This window comes from Chiloscyllium punctatum, chromosome 41 (assembly GCF_047496795.1).
Source record: "Chiloscyllium punctatum isolate Juve2018m chromosome 41, sChiPun1.3, whole genome shotgun sequence".
Taxonomy (NCBI): Eukaryota; Metazoa; Chordata; class Chondrichthyes; order Orectolobiformes; family Hemiscylliidae; genus Chiloscyllium; species Chiloscyllium punctatum.
This window is the reverse complement of record NC_092779.1, coordinates 56140053-56166989: the sequence shown is the minus strand read 5'-3', so window position 1 is coordinate 56166989 and position 26937 is coordinate 56140053. Positions and strand designations below refer to the sequence as shown.

At 46.1% G+C, this 26937-nt stretch overlaps 10 non-coding genes across 10 annotated transcripts; all 10 read right to left on the bottom strand.

Moving 5' to 3' along the window:
- Positions 1 to 775: 775 nt before the first annotated feature.
- trnal-uaa (transfer RNA leucine (anticodon UAA)) lies at positions 776 to 858 on the bottom strand. The gene has a single exon. It is a non-coding gene; the product is annotated as a tRNA-Leu (tRNA).
- A 2663-nt stretch (positions 859 to 3521) lies between these two features.
- trnal-uaa (transfer RNA leucine (anticodon UAA)) lies at positions 3522 to 3604 on the bottom strand. Its single transcript has one exon. It is a non-coding gene; the product is annotated as a tRNA-Leu (tRNA).
- Positions 3605 to 6267: 2663 nt separating this feature from the next.
- On the bottom strand, positions 6268 to 6350 carry trnal-uaa (transfer RNA leucine (anticodon UAA)). Its single transcript has one exon. It is a non-coding gene; the product is annotated as a tRNA-Leu (tRNA).
- Positions 6351 to 9013: 2663 nt separating this feature from the next.
- trnal-uaa (transfer RNA leucine (anticodon UAA)) lies at positions 9014 to 9096 on the bottom strand. Its single transcript has one exon. It is a non-coding gene; the product is annotated as a tRNA-Leu (tRNA).
- Positions 9097 to 11759: 2663 nt separating this feature from the next.
- Positions 11760 to 11842, bottom strand: trnal-uaa (transfer RNA leucine (anticodon UAA)). The gene has a single exon. It is a non-coding gene; the product is annotated as a tRNA-Leu (tRNA).
- A 2663-nt stretch (positions 11843 to 14505) lies between these two features.
- On the bottom strand, positions 14506 to 14588 carry trnal-uaa (transfer RNA leucine (anticodon UAA)). Its single transcript has one exon. It is a non-coding gene; the product is annotated as a tRNA-Leu (tRNA).
- A 2663-nt stretch (positions 14589 to 17251) lies between these two features.
- trnal-uaa (transfer RNA leucine (anticodon UAA)) lies at positions 17252 to 17334 on the bottom strand. Its single transcript has one exon. It is a non-coding gene; the product is annotated as a tRNA-Leu (tRNA).
- A 2663-nt stretch (positions 17335 to 19997) lies between these two features.
- On the bottom strand, positions 19998 to 20080 carry trnal-uaa (transfer RNA leucine (anticodon UAA)). Its single transcript has one exon. It is a non-coding gene; the product is annotated as a tRNA-Leu (tRNA).
- Positions 20081 to 22743: 2663 nt separating this feature from the next.
- Positions 22744 to 22826, bottom strand: trnal-uaa (transfer RNA leucine (anticodon UAA)). The gene has a single exon. It is a non-coding gene; the product is annotated as a tRNA-Leu (tRNA).
- Positions 22827 to 25489: 2663 nt separating this feature from the next.
- Positions 25490 to 25572, bottom strand: trnal-uaa (transfer RNA leucine (anticodon UAA)). Its single transcript has one exon. It is a non-coding gene; the product is annotated as a tRNA-Leu (tRNA).
- Between the last annotated feature and the right edge of the window lie 1365 nt (positions 25573 to 26937).

Genomic DNA, 26937 nt, shown 5'->3' with positions numbered 1-26937 from the left:
ACTCTGGGAAATTTTCCCAGATTCTCAGTTCAGGATTTTTGCAGCTGGAAGTTACCTCAGAAACCCTGTTAACTCGTAATTTATTGAGAGAATCGCAAAACGGAAAGCATTTAACACGGAACACAAACAAAACTGGCAAACCAAATGTATTTCCAGACACAGCGAGCATGAATGCTAAATGTGAGACAGTCCGGGGCATGAGCCATAAAGTAATCTCACAACTAACAACAGGGCAATTCCAAACTACTCTTTCAAACATACAGGAGCCTGAGTGCACCACCACTTCCCGGACAATGCTGAAAAGAGAGAAAGAAAGAACATAATAAGAATGGGCCATAAAAAGTGAATTTCACCAATCACAGTCTCGGCTAGATTACCTTTCCCTTCCGATGTCTCCAGGACGGAGATGAAGGAAATGGGAGAAATTCAATAACATATGACATCGAAATTCATTGGAACGATTTTTTCATTGGCCAGAAAACCAAATAACGACGAGTCGAGTCACCGTAGTACTTTGTTTCACAACAGCGATGAAATAACAGTCTCCATTCGATTCCATTAAAATTCAACTCGCCTGGAACGTAAAGCAACAGAAGAGCTGCGGGAAGCGAACACGATCATGACAGCACAGACGCTTCGCCAAATTCGGCACTTTCACACACCACAATTAATTGCCCGGGAAGCAAACCCATTTCGCTTCTGTTTTAAACAGAAACGCAGCAGGGGTCGAAACAGCATTTCAACCAGCTGCGCGATTGGAGAAGGTCAGCAGAAATGGCAGCGGTGGGATTCGAACCCACGCCTCTGTCAGAGACGGGAGCTTAAATCCAGCGCCTTAGACCGCTCGGCCACACTACCAGCCAGCCACTAGCGCTGCCCATTTTCTTGCACTTCCAATTGTGCTCCTGCAAAACAACAGATGCAAAGTCACGTTAAAAGGGTTCCATGATCCCTCTCCGACTCGCACAGCTGCTGGGATGTGCCCGGCTACAATGACAATTTCGCAGCAGATAATGATACCCATCAATCCAGACAAAAATCAATGGTAAGCTGAGTCGATCTTCTCAGACTCTTTTCAGCTCCAAATGCATCTGTGAGTGCGTGAGAACACACGATCGGTTATGATTTGGTCAAATTACCATGAGCTACTTGACATGACTGCAATTTCGATTCTTGCATTGATAAATGATTTCACCCATTGCTCGAAACAGGACAACTTTCACGTTTACACGGAACATGAAACACACCGGACTACAGGGAAAATGCACAAAGCTGAGCAGCCCGTGTTCCAAATCATAACGTGCAGCATAGTTTCAGTCACTGTGTCTGTCTTGCAGAATAAGAGTCCCAAAGAATGTTCTCCACCCTAAAACCGGAGGTAGCATTACAATCCGAGAACGACAGATCACATTGCGAGGATGCTCTGACCTCGGAGCCAATTCGAGATGCCACTTTCCTTGCCTTTTTGCCTTAACCGTGCAATTCGCTGCAGAGATGTTCACACCTGGATATGAGCCACATGGATACCAACTGAGTTGGAAACCTGTGTGGGAATCGAAAGGAAGCGACACAATAAAGTTTGATAAATTCCATGGTGCTTTTAAGAAATGCAGTCTCTGTTCACCTCAATCTAAAAGGCAGTTTCTGAACATAGTCAGAGAAGTCAAAAGGGAATTACCTCACCCCACCCCACTCTCCGGAAGAGGTGCTAACTGCCCGTGAGTGCTTTTTGTTCTCGATGTGAAGAGCTCTCACGCCTGAGTCACCTTCACGTCTCTGGTTGCTGAGCGAATCACAAAGAAGGAATTTCACCAGAGCTGCTACTGCCTCACTTCCCCACTCGCCCTCCCCGTTTACATTTTCCTGCTCGTCAGTGATTTAAAGAAATCCAAATGGATGCGATGTCATTCTGTAGCCTCTCTGTCGATTCCTCCGTCTCACTTCCAACGTGGCTTAGATCTCGGGGCGCACCTTAATACTAGCGACGCTGTGAAAGCATAGGTCCAGAGGTTCCTCTGAGAGTGTAATTTCTTTCATTGCTGTTGCTGATTGAATGAGCCACTTCCGTGCGAACTGCTCCAAAACATGATTCAGGACCTCTGGTGCCAACTCTCGTACGTTGAATAACGACAGACAGCTTCCAAATGAGGTCTTTCAGAGACGACTTTGGGGGTACATTTGACAGACAGACTAGTTCAGGAATCCGTGGTGCGCTGTGATACCAGAGCATCAGCTTCTTCCCTGTCTTTGAACCGGGCAAACCTGCGCAAGGAATGCAAATGCGGTGCTGCTTTTCATGGAAGGATCAGAAGGCGGGAACTACACTCTCAAACAGAATGGCATATGATCAGAACCAGGTTGGAGAAAAACTTGACAATGCTTTGCACAGTAATTAAATGGAGTTGCATTACATTTCACTACGAGAGCAGATTTGTTCAAGCACTGAAAGTTGAAGCCATTCTACTTTTCACCTTTCTGTTTCCAATCGCTCGTTGTTTAATGGGACTTGTTTAATTTTGGCTATGTGCTGAGCATGGACGAGATACACCGAAGTATCTGTTTCCACGCGGTGTGCCCTAATAACGTTGTATTGCTTACACCGGCATTAAAGGATCACTCTTTAGCGGAGCTTGCCGTCGCAGTCTGCGGCACAATCATATAGCCTGTTCGACTGCTCACGGGAACGGTAGCATTGTGAATCGCTGCAGAAACGAACGACTTCCTTACTTTTGCTCCGACTGACCATACTCTGGGAAATTTTCCCAGATTCTCAGTTCAGGATTTTTGCAGCTGGAAGTTACCTCAGAAACCCTGTTAACTCGTAATTTATTGAGAGAATCGCAAAACGGAAAGCATTTAACACGGAACACAAACAAAACTGGCAAACCAAATGTATTTCCAGACACAGCGAGCATGAATGCTAAATGTGAGACAGTCCGGGGCATGAGCCATAAAGTAATCTCACAACTAACAACAGGGCAATTCCAAACTACTCTTTCAAACATACAGGAGCCTGAGTGCACCACCACTTCCCGGACAATGCTGAAAAGAGAGAAAGAAAGAACATAATAAGAATGGGCCATAAAAAGTGAATTTCACCAATCACAGTCTCGGCTAGATTACCTTTCCCTTCCGATGTCTCCAGGACGGAGATGAAGGAAATGGGAGAAATTCAATAACATATGACATCGAAATTCATTGGAACGATTTTTTCATTGGCCAGAAAACCAAATAACGACGAGTCGAGTCACCGTAGTACTTTGTTTCACAACAGCGATGAAATAACAGTCTCCATTCGATTCCATTAAAATTCAACTCGCCTGGAACGTAAAGCAACAGAAGAGCTGCGGGAAGCGAACACGATCATGACAGCACAGACGCTTCGCCAAATTCGGCACTTTCACACACCACAATTAATTGCCCGGGAAGCAAACCCATTTCGCTTCTGTTTTAAACAGAAACGCAGCAGGGGTCGAAACAGCATTTCAACCAGCTGCGCGATTGGAGAAGGTCAGCAGAAATGGCAGCGGTGGGATTCGAACCCACGCCTCTGTCAGAGACTGGAGCTTAAATCCCGCGCCTTAGACCGCTCGGCCACACTACCAGCCAGCCACTAGCGCTGCCAATTTTCTTGCACTTCCAATTGTGCTCCTGCAAAACAACAGATGCAAAGTCACGTTAAAAGGGTTCCATGATCCCTCTCCGACTCGCACAGCTGCTGGGATGTGCCCGGCTACAATGACAATTTCGCAGCAGATAATGATACCCATCAATCCAGACAAAAATCAATGGTAAGCTGAGTCGATCTTCTCAGACTCTTTTCAGCTCCAAATGCATCTGTGAGTGCGTGAGAACACACGATCGGTTATGATTTGGTCAAATTACCATGAGCTACTTGACATGACTGCAATTTCGATTCTTGCATTGATAAATGATTTCACCCATTGCTCGAAACAGGACAACTTTCACGTTTACACGGAACATGAAACACACCGGACTACAGGGAAAATGCACAAAGCTGAGCAGCCCGTGTTCCAAATCATAACGTGCAGCATAGTTTCAGTCACTGTGTCTGTCTTGCAGAATAAGAGTCCCAAAGAATGTTCTCCACCCTAAAACCGGAGGTAGCATTACAATCCGAGAACGACAGATCACATTGCGAGGATGCTCTGACCTCGGAGCCAATTCGAGATGCCACTTTCCTTGCCTTTTTGCCTTAACCGTGCAATTCGCTGCAGAGATGTTCACACCTGGATATGAGCCACATGGATACCAACTGAGTTGGAAACCTGTGTGGGAATCGAAAGGAAGCGACACAATAAAGTTTGATAAATTCCATGGTGCTTTTAAGAAATGCAGTCTCTGTTCACCTCAATCTAAAAGGCAGTTTCTGAACATAGTCAGAGAAGTCAAAAGGGAATTACCTCACCCCACCCCACTCTCCGGAAGAGGTGCTAACTGCCCGTGAGTGCTTTTTGTTCTCGATGTGAAGAGCTCTCACGCCTGAGTCACCTTCACGTCTCTGGTTGCTGAGCGAATCACAAAGAAGGAATTTCACCAGAGCTGCTACTGCCTCACTTCCCCACTCGCCCTCCCCGTTTACATTTTCCTGCTCGTCAGTGATTTAAAGAAATCCAAATGGATGCGATGTCATTCTGTAGCCTCTCTGTCGATTCCTCCGTCTCACTTCCAACGTGGCTTAGATCTCGGGGCGCACCTTAATACTAGCGACGCTGTGAAAGCATAGGTCCAGAGGTTCCTCTGAGAGTGTAATTTCTTTCATTGCTGTTGCTGATTGAATGAGCCACTTCCGTGCGAACTGCTCCAAAACATGATTCAGGACCTCTGGTGCCAACTCTCGTACGTTGAATAACGACAGACAGCTTCCAAATGAGGTCTTTCAGAGACGACTTTGGGGGTACATTTGACAGACAGACTAGTTCAGGAATCCGTGGTGCGCTGTGATACCAGAGCATCAGCTTCTTCCCTGTCTTTGAACCGGGCAAACCTGCGCAAGGAATGCAAATGCGGTGCTGCTTTTCATGGAAGGATCAGAAGGCGGGAACTACACTCTCAAACAGAATGGCATATGATCAGAACCAGGTTGGAGAAAAACTTGACAATGCTTTGCACAGTAATTAAATGGAGTTGCATTACATTTCACTACGAGAGCAGATTTGTTCAAGCACTGAAAGTTGAAGCCATTCTACTTTTCACCTTTCTGTTTCCAATCGCTCGTTGTTTAATGGGACTTGTTTAATTTTGGCTATGTGCTGAGCATGGACGAGATACACCGAAGTATCTGTTTCCACGCGGTGTGCCCTAATAACGTTGTGTTGCTTACACCGGCATTAAAGGATCACTCTTTAGCGGAGCTTGCCGTCGCAGTCTGCGGCACAATCATATAGCCTGTTCGACTGCTCACGGGAACGGTAGCATTGTGAATCGCTGCAGAAACGAACGACTTCCTTACTTTTGCTCCGACTGACCATACTCTGGGAAATTTTCCCAGATTCTCAGTTCAGGATTTTTGCAGCTGGAAGTTACCTCAGAAACCCTGTTAACTCGTAATTTATTGAGAGAATCGCAAAACGGAAAGCATTTAACACGGAACACAAACAAAACTGGCAAACCAAATGTATTTCCAGACACAGCGAGCATGAATGCTAAATGTGAGACAGTCCGGGGCATGAGCCATAAAGTAATCTCACAACTAACAACAGGGCAATTCCAAACTACTCTTTCAAACATACAGGAGCCTGAGTGCACCACCACTTCCCGGACAATGCTGAAAAGAGAGAAAGAAAGAACATAATAAGAATGGGCCATAAAAAGTGAATTTCACCAATCACAGTCTCGGCTAGATTACCTTTCCCTTCCGATGTCTCCAGGACGGAGATGAAGGAAATGGGAGAAATTCAATAACATATGACATCGAAATTCATTGGAACGATTTTTTCATTGGCCAGAAAACCAAATAACGACGAGTCGAGTCACCGTAGTACTTTGTTTCACAACAGCGATGAAATAACAGTCTCCATTCGATTCCATTAAAATTCAACTCGCCTGGAACGTAAAGCAACAGAAGAGCTGCGGGAGGCGAACACGATCATGACAGCACAGACGCTTCGCTAAATTCGGCACTTTCACACACCACAATTAATTGCCCGGGAAGCAAACCCATTTCGCTTCTGTTTTAAACAGAAACGCAGCAGGGGTCGAAACAGCATTTCAACCAGCTGCGCGATTGGAGAAGGTCAGCAGAAATGGCAGCGGTGGGATTCGAACCCACGCCTCTGTCAGAGACTGGAGCTTAAATCCAGCGCCTTAGACCGCTCGGCCACACTACCAGCCAGCCACTAGCGCTGCCAATTTTCTTGCACTTCCAATTGTGCTCCTGCAAAACAACAGATGCAAAGTCACGTTAAAAGGGTTCCATGATCCCTCTCCGACTCGCACAGCTGCTGGGATGTGCCCGGCTACAATGACAATTTCGCAGCAGATAATGATACCCATCAATCCAGACAAAAATCAATGGAAAGCTGAGTCGATCTTCTCAGACTCTTTTCAGCTCCAAATGCATCTGTGAGTGCGTGAGAACACACGATCGGTTATGATTTGGTCAAATTACCATGAGCTGCTTGACATGACTGCAATTTCGATTCTTGCATTGATAAATGATTTCACCCATTGCTCGAAACAGGACAACTTTCACGTTTACACGGAACATGAAACACACCGGACTACAGGGAAAATGCACAAAGCAGAGCAGCCCGTGTTCCAAATCATAACGTGCAGCATAGTTTCAGTCACTGTGTCTATCTTGCAGAATAAGAGTCCCAAAGAATGTTCTCCACCCTAAAACCGGAGGTAGCATTGCAATCCGAGAACGACAGATCACATTGCGAGGATGCTCTGACCTCGGAGCCAATTCGAGATGCCACTTTCCTTGCCTTTTTGCCTTAACCGTGCAATTCGCTGCAGAGATGTTCACACCTGGATATGAGCCACATGGATACCAACTGAGTTGGAAACCTGTGTGGGAATCGAAAGGAAGCGACACAATAAAGTTTGATAAATTCCATGGTGCTTTTAAGAAATGCAGTCTCTGTTCACCTCAATCTAAAAGGCAGTTTCTGAACATAGTCAGAGAAGTCAAAAGGGAATTACCTCACCCCACCCCACTCTCCGGAAGAGGTGCTAACTGCCCTTGAGTGCTTTTTGTTCTCGATGTGAAGAGCTCTCACGCCTGAGTCACCTTCACGTCTCTGGTTGCTGAGCCAATCACAAAGAAGGAATTTCACCAGAGCTGCTACTGCCTCACTTCCCCACTCGCCCTCCCCGTTTACATTTTCCTGCTCGTCAGTGATTTAAAGAAATCCAAATGGATGCGATGTCATTCTGTAGCCTCTCTGTCGATTCCTCCGTCTCACTTCCAACGTGGCTTAGATCTCGGGGCGCACCTTAATACTAGCGACGCTGTGAAAGCATAGGTCCAGAGGTTCCTCTGAGAGTGTAATTTCTTTCATTGCTGTTGCTGATTGAATGAGCCACTTCCGTGCGAACTGCTCCAAAACATGATTCAGGACCTCTGGTGCCAACTCTCGTACGTTGAATAACGACAGACAGCTTCCAAATGAGGTCTTTCAGAGACGACTTTGGGGGTACATTTGACAGACAGACTAGTTCAGGAATCCGTGGTGCGCTGTGATACCAGAGCATCAGCTTCTTCCCTGTCTTTGAACCGGGCAAACCTGCGCAAGGAATGCAAATGCGGTGCTGCTTTTCATGGAAGGATCAGAAGGCGGGAACTACACTCTCAAACAGAATGGCATATGATCAGAACCAGGTTGGAGAAAAACTTGACAATGCTTTGCACAGTAATTAAATGGAGTTGCATTACATTTCACTACGAGAGCAGATTTGTTCAAGCACTGAAAGTTGAAGCCATTCTACTTTTCACCTTTCTGTTTCCAATCGCTCGTTGTTTAATGGGACTTGTTTAATTTTGGCTATGTGCTGAGCATGGACGAGATACACCGAAGTATCTGTTTCCACGCGGTGTGCCCTAATAACGTTGTGTTGCTTACACCGGCATTAAAGGATCACTCTTTAGCGGAGCTTGCCGTCGCAGTCTGCGGCACAATCATATAGCCTGTTCGACTGCTCACGGGAACGGTAGCATTGTGAATCGCTGCAGAAACGAACGACTTCCTTACTTTTGCTCCGACTGACCATACTCTGGGAAATTTTCCCAGATTCTCAGTTCAGGATTTTTGCAGCTGGAAGTTACCTCAGAAACCCTGTTAACTCGTAATTTATTGAGAGAATCGCAAAACGGAAAGCATTTAACACGGAACACAAACAAAACTGGCAAACCAAATGTATTTCCAGACACAGCGAGCATGAATGCTAAATGTGAGACAGTCCGGGGCATGAGCCATAAAGTAATCTCACAACTAACAACAGGGCAATTCCAAACTACTCTTTCAAACATACAGGAGCCTGAGTGCACCACCACTTCCCGGACAATGCTGAAAAGAGAGAAAGAAAGAACATAATAAGAATGGGCCATAAAAAGTGAATTTCACCAATCACAGTCTCGGCTAGATTACCTTTCCCTTCCGATGTCTCCAGGACGGAGATGAAGGAAATGGGAGAAATTCAATAACATATGACATCGAAATTCATTGGAACGATTTTTTCATTGGCCAGAAAACCAAATAACGACGAGTCGAGTCACCGTAGTACTTTGTTTCACAACAGCGATGAAATAACAGTCTCCATTCGATTCCATTAAAATTCAACTCGCCTGGAACGTAAAGCAACAGAAGAGCTGCGGGAGGCGAACACGATCATGACAGCACAGACGCTTCGCTAAATTCGGCACTTTCACACACCACAATTAATTGCCCGGGAAGCAAACCCATTTCGCTTCTGTTTTAAACAGAAACGCAGCAGGGGTCGAAACAGCATTTCAACCAGCTGCGCGATTGGAGAAGGTCAGCAGAAATGGCAGCGGTGGGATTCGAACCCACGCCTCTGTCAGAGACTGGAGCTTAAATCCAGCGCCTTAGACCGCTCGGCCACACTACCAGCCAGCCACTAGCGCTGCCCATTTCCTTGCACTTCCAATTGTGCTCCTGCAAAACAACAGATGCAAAGTCACGTTAAAAGGGTTCCATGATCCCTCTCCGACTCGCACAGCTGCTGGGATGTGCCCGGCTACAATGACAATTTCGCAGCAGATAATGATACCCATCAATCCAGACAAAAATCAATGGAAAGCTGAGTCGATCTTCTCAGACTCTTTTCAGCTCCAAATGCATCTGTGAGTGCGTGAGAACACACGATCGGTTATGATTTGGTCAAATTACCATGAGCTGCTTGACATGACTGCAATTTCGATTCTTGCATTGATAAATGATTTCACCCATTGCTCGAAACAGGACAACTTTCACGTTTACACGGAACATGAAACACACCGGACTACAGGGAAAATGCACAAAGCAGAGCAGCCCGTGTTCCAAATCATAACGTGCAGCATAGTTTCAGTCACTGTGTCTATCTTGCAGAATAAGAGTCCCAAAGAATGTTCTCCACCCTAAAACCGGAGGTAGCATTGCAATCCGAGAACGACAGATCACATTGCGAGGATGCTCTGACCTCGGAGCCAATTCGAGATGCCACTTTCCTTGCCTTTTTGCCTTAACCGTGCAATTCGCTGCAGAGATGTTCACACCTGGATATGAGCCACATGGATACCAACTGAGTTGGAAACCTGTGTGGGAATCGAAAGGAAGCGACACAATAAAGTTTGATAAATTCCATGGTGCTTTTAAGAAATGCAGTCTCTGTTCACCTCAATCTAAAAGGCAGTTTCTGAACATAGTCAGAGAAGTCAAAAGGGAATTACCTCACCCCACCCCACTCTCCGGAAGAGGTGCTAACTGCCCTTGAGTGCTTTTTGTTCTCGATGTGAAGAGCTCTCACGCCTGAGTCACCTTCACGTCTCTGGTTGCTGAGCCAATCACAAAGAAGGAATTTCACCAGAGCTGCTACTGCCTCACTTCCCCACTCGCCCTCCCCGTTTACATTTTCCTGCTCGTCAGTGATTTAAAGAAATCCAAATGGATGCGATGTCATTCTGTAGCCTCTCTGTCGATTCCTCCGTCTCACTTCCAACGTGGCTTAGATCTCGGGGCGCACCTTAATACTAGCGACGCTGTGAAAGCATAGGTCCAGAGGTTCCTCTGAGAGTGTAATTTCTTTCATTGCTGTTGCTGATTGAATGAGCCACTTCCGTGCGAACTGCTCCAAAACATGATTCAGGACCTCTGGTGCCAACTCTCGTACGTTGAATAACGACAGACAGCTTCCAAATGAGGTCTTTCAGAGACGACTTTGGGGGTACATTTGACAGACAGACTAGTTCAGGAATCCGTGGTGCGCTGTGATACCAGAGCATCAGCTTCTTCCCTGTCTTTGAACCGGGCAAACCTGCGCAAGGAATGCAAATGCGGTGCTGCTTTTCATGGAAGGATCAGAAGGCGGGAACTACACTCTCAAACAGAATGGCATATGATCAGAACCAGGTTGGAGAAAAACTTGACAATGCTTTGCACAGTAATTAAATGGAGTTGCATTACATTTCACTACGAGAGCAGATTTGTTCAAGCACTGAAAGTTGAAGCCATTCTACTTTTCACCTTTCTGTTTCCAATCGCTCGTTGTTTAATGGGACTTGTTTAATTTTGGCTATGTGCTGAGCATGGACGAGATACACCGAAGTATCTGTTTCCACGCGGTGTGCCCTAATAACGTTGTGTTGCTTACACCGGCATTAAAGGATCACTCTTTAGCGGAGCTTGCCGTCGCAGTCTGCGGCACAATCATATAGCCTGTTCGACTGCTCACGGGAACGGTAGCATTGTGAATCGCTGCAGAAACGAACGACTTCCTTACTTTTGCTCCGACTGACCATACTCTGGGAAATTTTCCCAGATTCTCAGTTCAGGATTTTTGCAGCTGGAAGTTACCTCAGAAACCCTGTTAACTCGTAATTTATTGAGAGAATCGCAAAACGGAAAGCATTTAACACGGAACACAAACAAAACTGGCAAACCAAATGTATTTCCAGACACAGCGAGCATGAATGCTAAATGTGAGACAGTCCGGGGCATGAGCCATAAAGTAATCTCACAACTAACAACAGGGCAATTCCAAACTACTCTTTCAAACATACAGGAGCCTGAGTGCACCACCACTTCCCGGACAATGCTGAAAAGAGAGAAAGAAAGAACATAATAAGAATGGGCCATAAAAAGTGAATTTCACCAATCACAGTCTCGGCTAGATTACCTTTCCCTTCCGATGTCTCCAGGACGGAGATGAAGGAAATGGGAGAAATTCAATAACATATGACATCGAAATTCATTGGAACGATTTTTTCATTGGCCAGAAAACCAAATAACGACGAGTCGAGTCACCGTAGTACTTTGTTTCACAACAGCGATGAAATAACAGTCTCCATTCGATTCCATTAAAATTCAACTCGCCTGGAACGTAAAGCAACAGAAGAGCTGCGGGAAGCGAACACGATCATGACAGCACAGACGCTTCGCCAAATTCGGCACTTTCACACACCACAATTAATTGCCCGGGAAGCAAACCCATTTCGCTTCTGTTTTAAACAGAAACGCAGCAGGGGTCGAAACAGCATTTCAACCAGCTGCGCGATTGGAGAAGGTCAGCAGAAATGGCAGCGGTGGGATTCGAACCCACGCCTCTGTCAGAGACTGGAGCTTAAATCCAGCGCCTTAGACCGCTCGGCCACACTACCAGCCAGCCACTAGCGCTGCCCATTTTCTTGCACTTCCAATTGTGCTCCTGCAAAACAACAGATGCAAAGTCACGTTAAAAGGGTTCCATGATCCCTCTCCGACTCGCACAGCTGCTGGGATGTGCCCGGCTACAATGACAATTTCGCAGCAGATAATGATACCCATCAATCCAGACAAAAATCAATGGTAAGCTGAGTCGATCTTCTCAGACTCTTTTCAGCTCCAAATGCATCTGTGAGTGCGTGAGAACACACGATCGGTTATGATTTGGTCAAATTACCATGAGCTGCTTGACATGACTGCAATTTCGATTCTTGCATTGATAAATGATTTCACCCATTGCTCGAAACAGGACAACTTTCACGTTTACACGGAACATGAAACACACCGGACTACAGGGAAAATGCACAAAGCTGAGCAGCCCGTGTTCCAAATCATAACGTGCAGCATAGTTTCAGTCACTGTGTCTGTCTTGCAGAATAAGAGTCCCAAAGAATGTTCTCCACCCTAAAACCGGAGGTAGCATTACAATCCGAGAACGACAGATCACATTGCGAGGATGCTCTGACCTCGGAGCCAATTCGAGATGCCACTTTCCTTGCCTTTTTGCCTTAACCGTGCAATTCGCTGCAGAGATGTTCACACCTGGATATGAGCCACATGGATACCAACTGAGTTGGAAACCTGTGTGGGAATCGAAAGGAAGCGACACAATAAAGTTTGATAAATTCCATGGTGCTTTTAAGAAATGCAGTCTCTGTTCACCTCAATCTAAAAGGCAGTTTCTGAACATAGTCAGAGAAGTCAAAAGGGAATTACCTCACCCCACCCCACTCTCCGGAAGAGGTGCTAACTGCCCGTGAGTGCTTTTTGTTCTCGATGTGAAGAGCTCTCACGCCTGAGTCACCTTCACGTCTCTGGTTGCTGAGCGAATCACAAAGAAGGAATTTCACCAGAGCTGCTACTGCCTCACTTCCCCACTCGCCCTCCCCGTTTACATTTTCCTGCTCGTCAGTGATTTAAAGAAATCCAAATGGATGCGATGTCATTCTGTAGCCTCTCTGTCGATTCCTCCGTCTCACTTCCAACGTGGCTTAGATCTCGGGGCGCACCTTAATACTAGCGACGCTGTGAAAGCATAGGTCCAGAGGTTCCTCTGAGAGTGTAATTTCTTTCATTGCTGTTGCTGATTGAATGAGCCACTTCCGTGCGAACTGCTCCAAAACATGATTCAGGACCTCTGGTGCCAACTCTCGTACGTTGAATAACGACAGACAGCTTCCAAATGAGGTCTTTCAGAGACGACTTTGGGGGTACATTTGACAGACAGACTAGTTCAGGAATCCGTGGTGCGCTGTGATACCAGAGCATCAGCTTCTTCCCTGTCTTTGAACCGGGCAAACCTGCGCAAGGAATGCAAATGCGGTGCTGCTTTTCATGGAAGGATCAGAAGGCGGGAACTACACTCTCAAACAGAATGGCATATGATCAGAACCAGGTTGGAGAAAAACTTGACAATGCTTTGCACAGTAATTAAATGGAGTTGCATTACATTTCACTACGAGAGCAGATTTGTTCAAGCACTGAAAGTTGAAGCCATTCTACTTTTCACCTTTCTGTTTCCAATCGCTCGTTGTTTAATGGGACTTGTTTAATTTTGGCTATGTGCTGAGCATGGACGAGATACACCGAAGTATCTGTTTCCACGCGGTGTGCCCTAATAACGTTGTATTGCTTACACCGGCATTAAAGGATCACTCTTTAGCGGAGCTTGCCGTCGCAGTCTGCGGCACAATCATATAGCCTGTTCGACTGCTCACGGGAACGGTAGCATTGTGAATCGCTGCAGAAACGAACGACTTCCTTACTTTTGCTCCGACTGACCATACTCTGGGAAATTTTCCCAGATTCTCAGTTCAGGATTTTTGCAGCTGGAAGTTACCTCAGAAACCCTGTTAACTCGTAATTTATTGAGAGAATCGCAAAACGGAAAGCATTTAACACGGAACACAAACAAAACTGGCAAACCAAATGTATTTCCAGACACAGCGAGCATGAATGCTAAATGTGAGACAGTCCGGGGCATGAGCCATAAAGTAATCTCACAACTAACAACAGGGCAATTCCAAACTACTCTTTCAAACATACAGGAGCCTGAGTGCACCACCACTTCCCGGACAATGCTGAAAAGAGAGAAAGAAAGAACATAATAAGAATGGGCCATAAAAAGTGAATTTCACCAATCACAGTCTCGGCTAGATTACCTTTCCCTTCCGATGTCTCCAGGACGGAGATGAAGGAAATGGGAGAAATTCAATAACATATGACATCGAAATTCATTGGAACGATTTTTTCATTGGCCAGAAAACCAAATAACGACGAGTCGAGTCACCGTAGTACTTTGTTTCACAACAGCGATGAAATAACAGTCTCCATTCGATTCCATTAAAATTCAACTCGCCTGGAACGTAAAGCAACAGAAGAGCTGCGGGAGGCGAACACGATCATGACAGCACAGACGCTTCGCTAAATTCGGCACTTTCACACACCACAATTAATTGCCCGGGAAGCAAACCCATTTCGCTTCTGTTTTAAACAGAAACGCAGCAGGGGTCGAAACAGCATTTCAACCAGCTGCGCGATTGGAGAAGGTCAGCAGAAATGGCAGCGGTGGGATTCGAACCCACGCCTCTGTCAGAGACTGGAGCTTAAATCCAGCGCCTTAGACCGCTCGGCCACACTACCAGCCAGCCACTAGCGCTGCCCATTTTCTTGCACTTCCAATTGTGCTCCTGCAAAACAACAGATGCAAAGTCACGTTAAAAGGGTTCCATGATCCCTCTCCGACTCGCACAGCTGCTGGGATGTGCCCGGCTACAATGACAATTTCGCAGCAGATAATGATACCCATCAATCCAGACAAAAATCAATGGAAAGCTGAGTCGATCTTCTCAGACTCTTTTCAGCTCCAAATGCATCTGTGAGTGCGTGAGAACACACGATCGGTTATGATTTGGTCAAATTACCATGAGCTGCTTGACATGACTGCAATTTCGATTCTTGCATTGATAAATGATTTCACCCATTGCTCGAAACAGGACAACTTTCACGTTTACACGGAACATGAAACACACCGGACTACAGGGAAAATGCACAAAGCAGAGCAGCCCGTGTTCCAAATCATAACGTGCAGCATAGTTTCAGTCACTGTGTCTATCTTGCAGAATAAGAGTCCCAAAGAATGTTCTCCACCCTAAAACCGGAGGTAGCATTGCAATCCGAGAACGACAGATCACATTGCGAGGATGCTCTGACCTCGGAGCCAATTCGAGATGCCACTTTCCTTGCCTTTTTGCCTTAACCGTGCAATTCGCTGCAGAGATGTTCACACCTGGATATGAGCCACATGGATACCAACTGAGTTGGAAACCTGTGTGGGAATCGAAAGGAAGCGACACAATAAAGTTTGATAAATTCCATGGTGCTTTTAAGAAATGCAGTCTCTGTTCACCTCAATCTAAAAGGCAGTTTCTGAACATAGTCAGAGAAGTCAAAAGGGAATTACCTCACCCCACCCCACTCTCCGGAAGAGGTGCTAACTGCCCTTGAGTGCTTTTTGTTCTCGATGTGAAGAGCTCTCACGCCTGAGTCACCTTCACGTCTCTGGTTGCTGAGCGAATCACAAAGAAGGAATTTCACCAGAGCTGCTACTGCCTCACTTCCCCACTCGCCCTCCCCGTTTACATTTTCCTGCTCGTCAGTGATTTAAAGAAATCCAAATGGATGCGATGTCATTCTGTAGCCTCTCTGTCGATTCCTCCGTCTCACTTCCAACGTGGCTTAGATCTCGGGGCGCACCTTAATACTAGCGACGCTGTGAAAGCATAGGTCCAGAGGTTCCTCTGAGAGTGTAATTTCTTTCATTGCTGTTGCTGATTGAATGAGCCACTTCCGTGCGAACTGCTCCAAAACATGATTCAGGACCTCTGGTGCCAACTCTCGTACGTTGAATAACGACAGACAGCTTCCAAATGAGGTCTTTCAGAGACGACTTTGGGGGTACATTTGACAGACAGACTAGTTCAGGAATCCGTGGTGCGCTGTGATACCAGAGCATCAGCTTCTTCCCTGTCTTTGAACCGGGCAAACCTGCGCAAGGAATGCAAATGCGGTGCTGCTTTTCATGGAAGGATCAGAAGGCGGGAACTACACTCTCAAACAGAATGGCATATGATCAGAACCAGGTTGGAGAAAAACTTGACAATGCTTTGCACAGTAATTAAATGGAGTTGCATTACATTTCACTACGAGAGCAGATTTGTTCAAGCACTGAAAGTTGAAGCCATTCTACTTTTCACCTTTCTGTTTCCAATCGCTCGTTGTTTAATGGGACTTGTTTAATTTTGGCTATGTGCTGAGCATGGACGAGATACACCGAAGTATCTGTTTCCACGCGGTGTGCCCTAATAACGTTGTATTGCTTACACCGGCATTAAAGGATCACTCTTTAGCGGAGCTTGCCGTCGCAGTCTGCGGCACAATCATATAGCCTGTTCGACTGCTCACGGGAACGGTAGCATTGTGAATCGCTGCAGAAACGAAAGACTTCCTTACTTTTGCTCCGACTGACCATACTCTGGGAAATTTTCCCAGATTCTCAGTTCAGGATTTTTGCAGCTGGAAGTTACCTCAGAAACCCTGTTAACTCGTAATTTATTGAGAGAATCGCAAAACGGAAAGCATTTAACATGGAACACAAACAAAACTGGCAAACCAAATGTATTTCCAGACACAGCGAGCATGAATGCTAAATGTGAGACAGTCCGGGGCATGAGCCATAAAGTAATCTCACAACTAACAACAGGGCAATTCCAAACTACTCTTTCAAACATACAGGAGCCTGAGTGCACCACCACTTCCCGGACAATGCTGAAAAGAGAGAAAGAAAGAACATAATAAGAATGGGCCATAAAAAGTGAATTTCACCAATCACAGTCTCGGCTAGATTACCTTTCCCTTCCGATGTCTCCAGGACGGAGATGAAGGAAATGGGAGAAATTCAATAACATATGACATCGAAATTCATTGGAACGATTTTTTCATTGGCCAGAAAACCAAATAACGACGAGTCGAGTCACCGTAGTACTTTGTTTCACAACAGCGATGAAATAACAGTCTCCATTCGATTCCATTAAAATTCAACTCGCCTGGAACGTAAAGCAACAGAAGAGCTGCGGGAAGCGAACACGATCATGACAGCACAGACGCTTCGCCAAATTCGGCACTTTCACACACCACAATTAATTGCCCGGGAAGCAAACCCATTTCGCTTCTGTTTTAAACAGAAACGCAGCAGGGGTCGAAACAGCATTTCAACCAGCTGCGCGATTGGAGAAGGTCAGCAGAAATGGCAGCGGTGGGATTCGAACCCACGCCTCTGTCAGAGACTGGAGCTTAAATCCAGCGCCTTAGACCGCTCGGCCACACTACCAGCCAGCCACTAGCGCTGCCCATTTTCTTGCACTTCCAATTGTGCTCCTGCAAAACAACAGATGCAAAGTCACGTTAAAAGGGTTCCATGATCCCTCTCCGACTCGCACAGCTGCTGGGATGTGCCCGGCTACAATGACAATTTCGCAGCAGATAATGATACCCATCAATCCAGACAAAAATCAATGGTAAGCTGAGTCGATCTTCTCAGACTCTTTTCAGCTCCAAATGCATCTGTGAGTGCGTGAGAACACACGATCGGTTATGATTTGGTCAAATTACCATGAGCTACTTGACATGACTGCAATTTCGATTCTTGCATTGATAAATGATTTCACCCATTGCTCGAAACAGGACAACTTTCACGTTTACACGGAACATGAAACACACCGGACTACAGGGAAAATGCACAAAGCTGAGCAGCCCGTGTTCCAAATCATAACGTGCAGCATAGTTTCAGTCACTGTGTCTGTCTTGCAGAATAAGAGTCCCAAAGAATGTTCTCCACCCTAAAACCGGAGGTAGCATTACAATCCGAGAACGACAGATCACATTGCGAGGATGCTCTGACCTCGGAGCCAATTCGAGATGCCACTTTCCTTGCCTTTTTGCCTTAACCGTGCAATTCGCTGCAGAGATGTTCACACCTGGATATGAGCCACATGGATACCAACTGAGTTGGAAACCTGTGTGGGAATCGAAAGGAAGCGACACAATAAAGTTTGATAAATTCCATGGTGCTTTTAAGAAATGCAGTCTCTGTTCACCTCAATCTAAAAGGCAGTTTCTGAACATAGTCAGAGAAGTCAAAAGGGAATTACCTCACCCCACCCCACTCTCCGGAAGAGGTGCTAACTGCCCGTGAGTGCTTTTTGTTCTCGATGTGAAGAGCTCTCACGCCTGAGTCACCTTCACGTCTCTGGTTGCTGAGCGAATCACAAAGAAGGAATTTCACCAGAGCTGCTACTGCCTCACTTCCCCACTCGCCCTCCCCGTTTACATTTTCCTGCTCGTCAGTGATTTAAAGAAATCCAAATGGATGCGATGTCATTCTGTAGCCTCTCTGTCGATTCCTCCGTCTCACTTCCAACGTGGCTTAGATCTCGGGGCGCACCTTAATACTAGCGACGCTGTGAAAGCATAGGTCCAGAGGTTCCTCTGAGAGTGTAATTTCTTTCATTGCTGTTGCTGATTGAATGAGCCACTTCCGTGCGAACTGCTCCAAAACATGATTCAGGACCTCTGGTGCCAACTCTCGTACGTTGAATAACGACAGACAGCTTCCAAATGAGGTCTTTCAGAGACGACTTTGGGGGTACATTTGACAGACAGACTAGTTCAGGAATCCGTGGTGCGCTGTGATACCAGAGCATCAGCTTCTTCCCTGTCTTTGAACCGGGCAAACCTGCGCAAGGAATGGAAATGCGGTGCTGCTTTTCATGGAAGGATCAGAAGGCGGGAACTACACTCTCAAACAGAATGGCATATGATCAGAACCAGGTTGGAGAAAAACTTGACAATGCTTTGCACAGTAATTAAATGGAGTTGCATTACATTTCACTACGAGAGCAGATTTGTTCAAGCACTGAAAGTTGAAGCCATTCTACTTTTCACCTTTCTGTTTCCAATCGCTCGTTGTTTAATGGGACTTGTTTAATTTTGGCTATGTGCTGAGCATGGACGAGATACACCGAAGTATCTGTTTCCACGCGGTGTGCCCTAATAACGTTGTGTTGCTTACACCGGCATTAAAGGATCACTCTTTAGCGGAGCTTGCCGTCGCAGTCTGCGGCACAATCATATAGCCTGTTCGACTGCTCACGGGAACGGTAGCATTGTGAATCGCTGCAGAAACGAACGACTTCCTTACTTTTGCTCCGACTGACCATACTCTGGGAAATTTTCCCAGATTCTCAGTTCAGGATTTTTGCAGCTGGAAGTTACCTCAGAAACCCTGTTAACTCGTAATTTATTGAGAGAATCGCAAAACGGAAAGCATTTAACACGGAACACAAACAAAACTGGCAAACCAAATGTATTTCCAGACACAGCGAGCATGAATGCTAAATGTGAGACAGTCCGGGGCATGAGCCATAAAGTAATCTCACAACTAACAACAGGGCAATTCCAAACTACTCTTTCAAACATACAGGAGCCTGAGTGCACCACCACTTCCCGGACAATGCTGAAAAGAGAGAAAGAAAGAACATAATAAGAATGGGCCATAAAAAGTGAATTTCACCAATCACAGTCTCGGCTAGATTACCTTTCCCTTCCGATGTCTCCAGGACGGAGATGAAGGAAATGGGAGAAATTCAATAACATATGACATCGAAATGCATTGGAACGATTTTTTCATTGGCCAGAAAACCAAATAACGACGAGTCGAGTCACCGTAGTACTTTGTTTCACAACAGCGATGAAATAACAGTCTCCATTCGATTCCATTAAAATTCAACTCGCCTGGAACGTAAAGCAACAGAAGAGCTGCGGGAGGCGAACACGATCATGACAGCACAGACGCTTCGCCAAATTCGGCACTTTCACACACCACAATTAATTGCCCGGGAAGCAAACCCATTTCGCTTCTGTTTTAAACAGAAACGCAGCAGGGGTCGAAACAGCATTTCAACCAGCTGCGCGATTGGAGAAGGTCAGCAGAAATGGCAGCGGTGGGATTCGAACCCACGCCTCTGTCAGAGACTGGAGCTTAAATCCAGCGCCTTAGACCGCACGGCCACACTACCAGCCAGCCACTAGCGCTGCCCATTTTCTTGCACTTCCAATTGTGCTCCTGCAAAACAACAGATGCAAAGTCACGTTAAAAGGGTTCCATGATCCCTCTCCGACTCGCACAGCTGCTGGGATGTGCCCGGCTACAATGACAATTTCGCAGCAGATAATGATACCCATCAATCCAGACAAAAATCAATGGAAAGCTGAGTCGATCTTCTCAGACTCTTTTCAGCTCCAAATGCATCTGTGAGTGCGTGAGAACACACGATCGGTTATGATTTGGTCAAATTACCATGAGCTGCTTGACATGACTGCAATTTCGATTCTTGCATTGATAAATGATTTCACCCATTGCTCGAAACAGGACAACTTTCACGTTTACACGGAACATGAAACACACCGGACTACAGGGAAAATGCACAAAGCAGAGCAGCCCGTGTTCCAAATCATAACGTGCAGCATAGTTTCAGTCACTGTGTCTATCTTGCAGAATAAGAGTCCCAAAGAATGTTCTCCACCCTAAAACCGGAGGTAGCATTGCAATCCGAGAACGACAGATCACATTGCGAGGATGCTCTGACCTCGGAGCCAATTCGAGATGCCACTTTCCTTGCCTTTTTGCCTTAACCGTGCAATTCGCTGCAGAGATGTTCACACCTGGATATGAGCCACATGGATACCAACTGAGTTGGAAACCTGTGTGGGAATCGAAAGGAAGCGACACAATAAAGTTTGATAAATTCCATGGTGCTTTTAAGAAATGCAGTCTCTGTTCACCTCAATCTAAAAGGCAGTTTCTGAACATAGTCAGAGAAGTCAAAAGGGAATTACCTCACCCCACCCCACTCTCCGGAAGAGGTGCTAACTGCCCTTGAGTGCTTTTTGTTCTCGATGTGAAGAGCTCTCACGCCTGAGTCACCTTCACGTCTCTGGTTGCTGAGCGAATCACAAAGAAGGAATTTCACCAGAGCTGCTACTGCCTCACTTCCCCACTCGCCCTCCCCGTTTACATTTTCCTGCTCGTCAGTGATTTAAAGAAATCCAAATGGATGCGATGTCATTCTGTAGCCTCTCTGTCGATTCCTCCGTCTCACTTCCAACGTGGCTTAGATCTCGGGGCGCACCTTAATACTAGCGACGCTGTGAAAGCATAGGTCCAGAGGTTCCTCTGAGAGTGTAATTTCTTTCATTGCTGTTGCTGATTGAATGAGCCACTTCCGTGCGAACTGCTCCAAAACATGATTCAGGAGCTCTGGTGCCAACTCTCGTACGTTGAATAACGACAGACAGCTTCCAAATGAGGTCTTTCAGAGACGACTTTGGGGGTACATTTGACAGACAGACTAGTTCAGGAATCCGTGGTGCGCTGTGATACCAGAGCATCAGCTTCTTCCCTGTCTTTGAACCGGGCAAACCTGCGCAAGGAATGCAAATGCGGTGCTGCTTTTCATGGAAGGATCAGAAGGCGGGAACTACACTCTCAAACAGAATGGCATATGATCAGAACCAGGTTGGAGAAAAACTTGACAATGCTTTGCACAGTAATTAAATGGAGTTGCATTACATTTCACTACGAGAGCAGATTTGTTCAAGCACTGAAAGTTGAAGCCATTCTACTTTTCACCTTTCTGTTTCCAATCGCTCGTTGTTTAATGGGACTTGTTTAATTTTGGCTATGTGCTGAGCATGGACGAGATACACCGAAGTATCTGTTTCCACGCGGTGTGCCCTAATAACGTTGTGTTGCTTACACCGGCATTAAAGGATCACTCTTTAGCGGAGCTTGCCGTCGCAGCCTGCGGCACAATCATATAGCCTGTTCGACTGCTCACGGGAACGGTAGCATTGTGAATCGCTGCAGAAACGAACGACTTCCTTACTTTTGCTCCGACTGACCATACTCTGGGAAATTTTCCCAGATTCTCAGTTGAGGATTTTTGCAGCTGGAAGTTACCTCAGAAACCCTGTTAACTCGTAATTTATTGAGAGAATCGCAAAACGGAAAGCATTTAACACGGAACACAAACAAAACTGGCAAACCAAATGTATTTCCAGACACAGCGAGCATGAATGCTAAATGTGAGACAGTCCGGGGCATGAGCCATAAAGTAATCTCACAACTAACAACAGGGCAATTCCAAACTACTCTTTCAAACATACAGGAGCCTGAGTGCACCACCACTTCCCGGACAATGCTGAAAAGAGAGAAAGAAAGAACATAATAAGAATGGGCCATAAAAAGTGAATTTCACCAATCACAGTCTCGGCTAGATTACCTTTCCCTTCCGATGTCTCCAGGACGGAGATGAAGGAAATGGGAGAAATTCAATAACATATGACATCGAAATGCATTGGAACGATTTTTTCATTGGCCAGAAAACCAAATAACGACGAGTCGAGTCACCGTAGTACTTTGTTTCACAACAGCGATGAAATAACAGTCTCCATTCGATTCCATTAAAATTCAACTCGCCTGGAACGTAAAGCAACAGAAGAGCTGCGGGAGGCGAACACGATCATGACAGCACAGACGCTTCGCCAAATTCGGCACTTTCACACACCACAATTAATTGCCCGGGAAGCAAACCCATTTCGCTTCTGTTTTAAACAGAAACGCAGCAGGGGTCGAAACAGCATTTCAACCAGCTGCGCGATTGGAGAAGGTCAGCAGAAATGGCAGCGGTGGGATTCGAACCCACGCCTCTGTCAGAGACTGGAGCTTAAATCCCGCGCCTTAGACCGCTCGGCCACACTACCAGCCAGCCACTAGCGCTGCCAATTTTCTTGCACTTCCAATTGTGCTCCTGCAAAACAACAGATGCAAAGTCACGTTAAAAGGGTTCCATGATCCCTCTCCGACTCGCACAGCTGCTGGGATGTGCCCGGCTACAATGACAATTTCGCAGCAGATAATGATACCCATCAATCCAGACAAAAATCAATGGAAAGCTGAGTCGATCTTCTCAGACTCTTTTCAGCTCCAAATGCATCTGTGAGTGCGTGAGAACACACGATCGGTTATGATTTGGTCAAATTACCATGAGCTGCTTGACATGACTGCAATTTCGATTCTTGCATTGATAAATGATTTCACCCATTGCTCGAAACAGGACAACTTTCACGTTTACACGGAACATGAAACACACCGGACTACAGGGAAAATGCACAAAGCAGAGCAGCCCGTGTTCCAAATCATAACGTGCAGCATAGTTTCAGTCACTGTGTCTATCTTGCAGAATAAGAGTCCCAAAGAATGTTCTCCACCCTAAAACCGGAGGTAGCATTGCAATCCGAGAACGACAGATCACATTGCGAGGATGCTCTGACCTCGGAGCCAATTCGAGATGCCACTTTCCTTGCCTTTTTGCCTTAACCGTGCAATTCGCTGCAGAGATGTTCACACCTGGATATGAGCCACATGGATACCAACTGAGTTGGAAACCTGTGTGGGAATCGAAAGGAAGCGACACAATAAAGTTTGATAAATTCCATGGTGCTTTTAAGAAATGCAGTCTCTGTTCACCTCAATCTAAAAGGCAGTTTCTGAACATAGTCAGAGAAGTCAAAAGGGAATTACCTCACCCCACCCCACTCTCCGGAAGAGGTGCTAACTGCCCTTGAGTGCTTTTTGTTCTCGATGTGAAGAGCTCTCACGCCTGAGTCACCTTCACGTCTCTGGTTGCTGAGCGAATCACAAAGAAGGAATTTCACCAGAGCTGCTACTGCCTCACTTCCCCACTCGCCCTCCCCGTTTACATTTTCCTGCTCGTCAGTGATTTAAAGAAATCCAAATGGATGCGATGTCATTCTGTAGCCTCTCTGTCGATTCCTCCGTCTCACTTCCAACGTGGCTTAGATCTCGGGGCGCACCTTAATACTAGCGACGCTGTGAAAGCATAGGTCCAGAGGTTCCTCTGAGAGTGTAATTTCTTTCATTGCTGTTGCTGATTGAATGAGCCACTTCCGTGCGAACTGCTCCAAAACATGATTCAGGAGCTCTGGTGCCAACTCTCGTACGTTGAATAACGACAGACAGCTTCCAAATGAGGTCTTTCAGAGACGACTTTGGGGGTACATTTGACAGACAGACTAGTTCAGGAATCCGTGGTGCGCTGTGATACCAGAGCATCAGCTTCTTCCCTGTCTTTGAACCGGGCAAACCTGCGCAAGGAATGCAAATGCGGTGCTGCTTTTCATGGAAGGATCAGAAGGCGGGAACTACACTCTCAAACAGAATGGCATATGATCAGAACCAGGTTGGAGAAAAACTTGACAATGCTTTGCACAGTAATTAAATGGAGTTGCATTACATTTCACTACGAGAGCAGATTTGTTCAAGCACTGAAAGTTGAAGCCATTCTACTTTTCACCTTTCTGTTTCCAATCGCTCGTTGTTTAATGGGACTTGTTTAATTTTGGCTATGTGCTGAGCATGGACGAGATACACCGAAGTATCTGTTTCCACGCGGTGTGCCCTAATAACGTTGTGTTGCTTACACCGGCATTAAAGGATCACTCTTTAGCGGAGCTTGCCGTCGCAGCCTGCGGCACAATCATATAGCCTGTTCGACTGCTCACGGGAACGGTAGCATTGTGAATCGCTGCAGAAACGAACGACTTCCTTACTTTTGCTCCGACTGACCATACTCTGGGAAATTTTCCCAGATTCTCAGTTGAGGATTTTTGCAGCTGGAAGTTACCTCAGAAACCCTGTTAACTCGTAATTTATTGAGAGAATCGCAAAACGGAAAGCATTTAACACGGAACACAAACAAAACTGGCAAACCAAATGTATTTCCAGACACAGCGAGCATGAATGCTAAATGTGAGACAGTCCGGGGCATGAGCCATAAAGTAATCTCACAACTAACAACAGGGCAATTCCAAACTACTCTTTCAAACATACAGGAGCCTGAGTGCACCACCACTTCCCGGACAATGCTGAAAAGAGAGAAAGAAAGAACATAATAAGAATGGGCCATAAAAAGTGAATTTCACCAATCACAGTCTCGGCTAGATTACCTTTCCCTTCCGATGTCTCCAGGACGGAGATGAAGGAAATGGGAGAAATTCAATAACATATGACATCGAAATGCATTGGAACGATTTTTTCATTGGCCAGAAAACCAAATAACGACGAGTCGAGTCACCGTAGTACTTTGTTTCACAACAGCGATGAAATAACAGTCTCCATTCGATTCCATTAAAATTCAACTCGCCTGGAACGTAAAGCAACAGAAGAGCTGCGGGAGGCGAACACGATCATGACAGCACAGACGCTTCGCCAAATTCGGCACTTTCACACACCACAATTAATTGCCCGGGAAGCAAACCCATTTCGCTTCTGTTTTAAACAGAAACGCAGCAGGGGTCGAAACAGCATTTCAACCAGCTGCGCGATTGGAGAAGGTCAGCAGAAATGGCAGCGGTGGGATTCGAACCCACGCCTCTGTCAGAGACTGGAGCTTAAATCCCGCGCCTTAGACCGCTCGGCCACACTACCAGCCAGCCACTAGCGCTGCCAATTTTCTTGCACTTCCAATTGTGCTCCTGCAAAACAACAGATGCAAAGTCACGTTAAAAGGGTTCCATGATCCCTCTCCGACTCGCACAGCTGCTGGGATGTGCCCGGCTACAATGACAATTTCGCAGCAGATAATGATACCCATCAATCCAGACAAAAATCAATGGAAAGCTGAGTCGATCTTCTCAGACTCTTTTCAGCTCCAAATGCATCTGTGAGTGCGTGAGAACACACGATCGGTTATGATTTGGTCAAATTACCATGAGCTGCTTGACATGACTGCAATTTCGATTCTTGCATTGATAAATGATTTCACCCATTGCTCGAAACAGGACAACTTTCACGTTTACACGGAACATGAAACACACCGGACTACAGGGAAAATGCACAAAGCAGAGCAGCCCGTGTTCCAAATCATAACGTGCAGCATAGTTTCAGTCACTGTGTCTGTCTTGCAGAATAAGAGTCCCAAAGAATGTTCTCCACCCTAAAACCGGAGGTAGCATTACAATCCGAGAACGACAGATCACATTGCGAGGATGCTCTGACCTCGGAGCCAATTCGAGATGCCACTTTCCTTGCCTTTTTGCCTTAACCGTGCAATTCGCTGCAGAGATGTTCACACCTGGATATGAGCCACATGGATACCAACTGAGTTGGAAACCTGTGTGGGAATCGAAAGGAAGCGACACAATAAAGTTTGATAAATTCCATGGTGCTTTTAAGAAATGCAGTCTCTGTTCACCTCAATCTAAAAGGCAGTTTCTGAACATAGTCAGAGAAGTCAAAAGGGAATTAGCTCACCCCACCCCACTCTCCGGAAGAGGTGCTAACTGCCCTTGAGTGCTTTTTGTTCTCAATGTGAAGAGCTCTCACGCCTGAGTCACCTTCACGTCTCTGGTTGCTGAGCGAATCACAAAGAAGGAATTTCACCAGAGCTGCTACTGCCTCACTTCCCCACTCGCCCTCCCCGTTTACATTTTCCTGCTCGTCAGTGATTTAAAGAAATCCAAATGGATGCGATGTCATTCTGTAGCCTCTCTGTCGATTCCTCCGTCTCACTTCCAACGTGGCTTAGATCTCGGGGCGCACCTTAATACTAGCGACGCTGTGAAAGCATAGGTCCAGAGGTTCCTCTGAGAGTGTAATTTCTTTCATTGCTGTTGCTGATTGAATGAGCCACTTCCGTGCGAACTGCTCCAAAACATGATTCAGGACCTCTGGTGCCAACTCTCGTACGTTGAATAACGACAGACAGCTTCCAAATGAGGTCTTTCAGAGACGACTTTGGGGGTACATTTGACAGACAGACTAGTTCAGGAATCCGTGGTGCGCTGTGATACC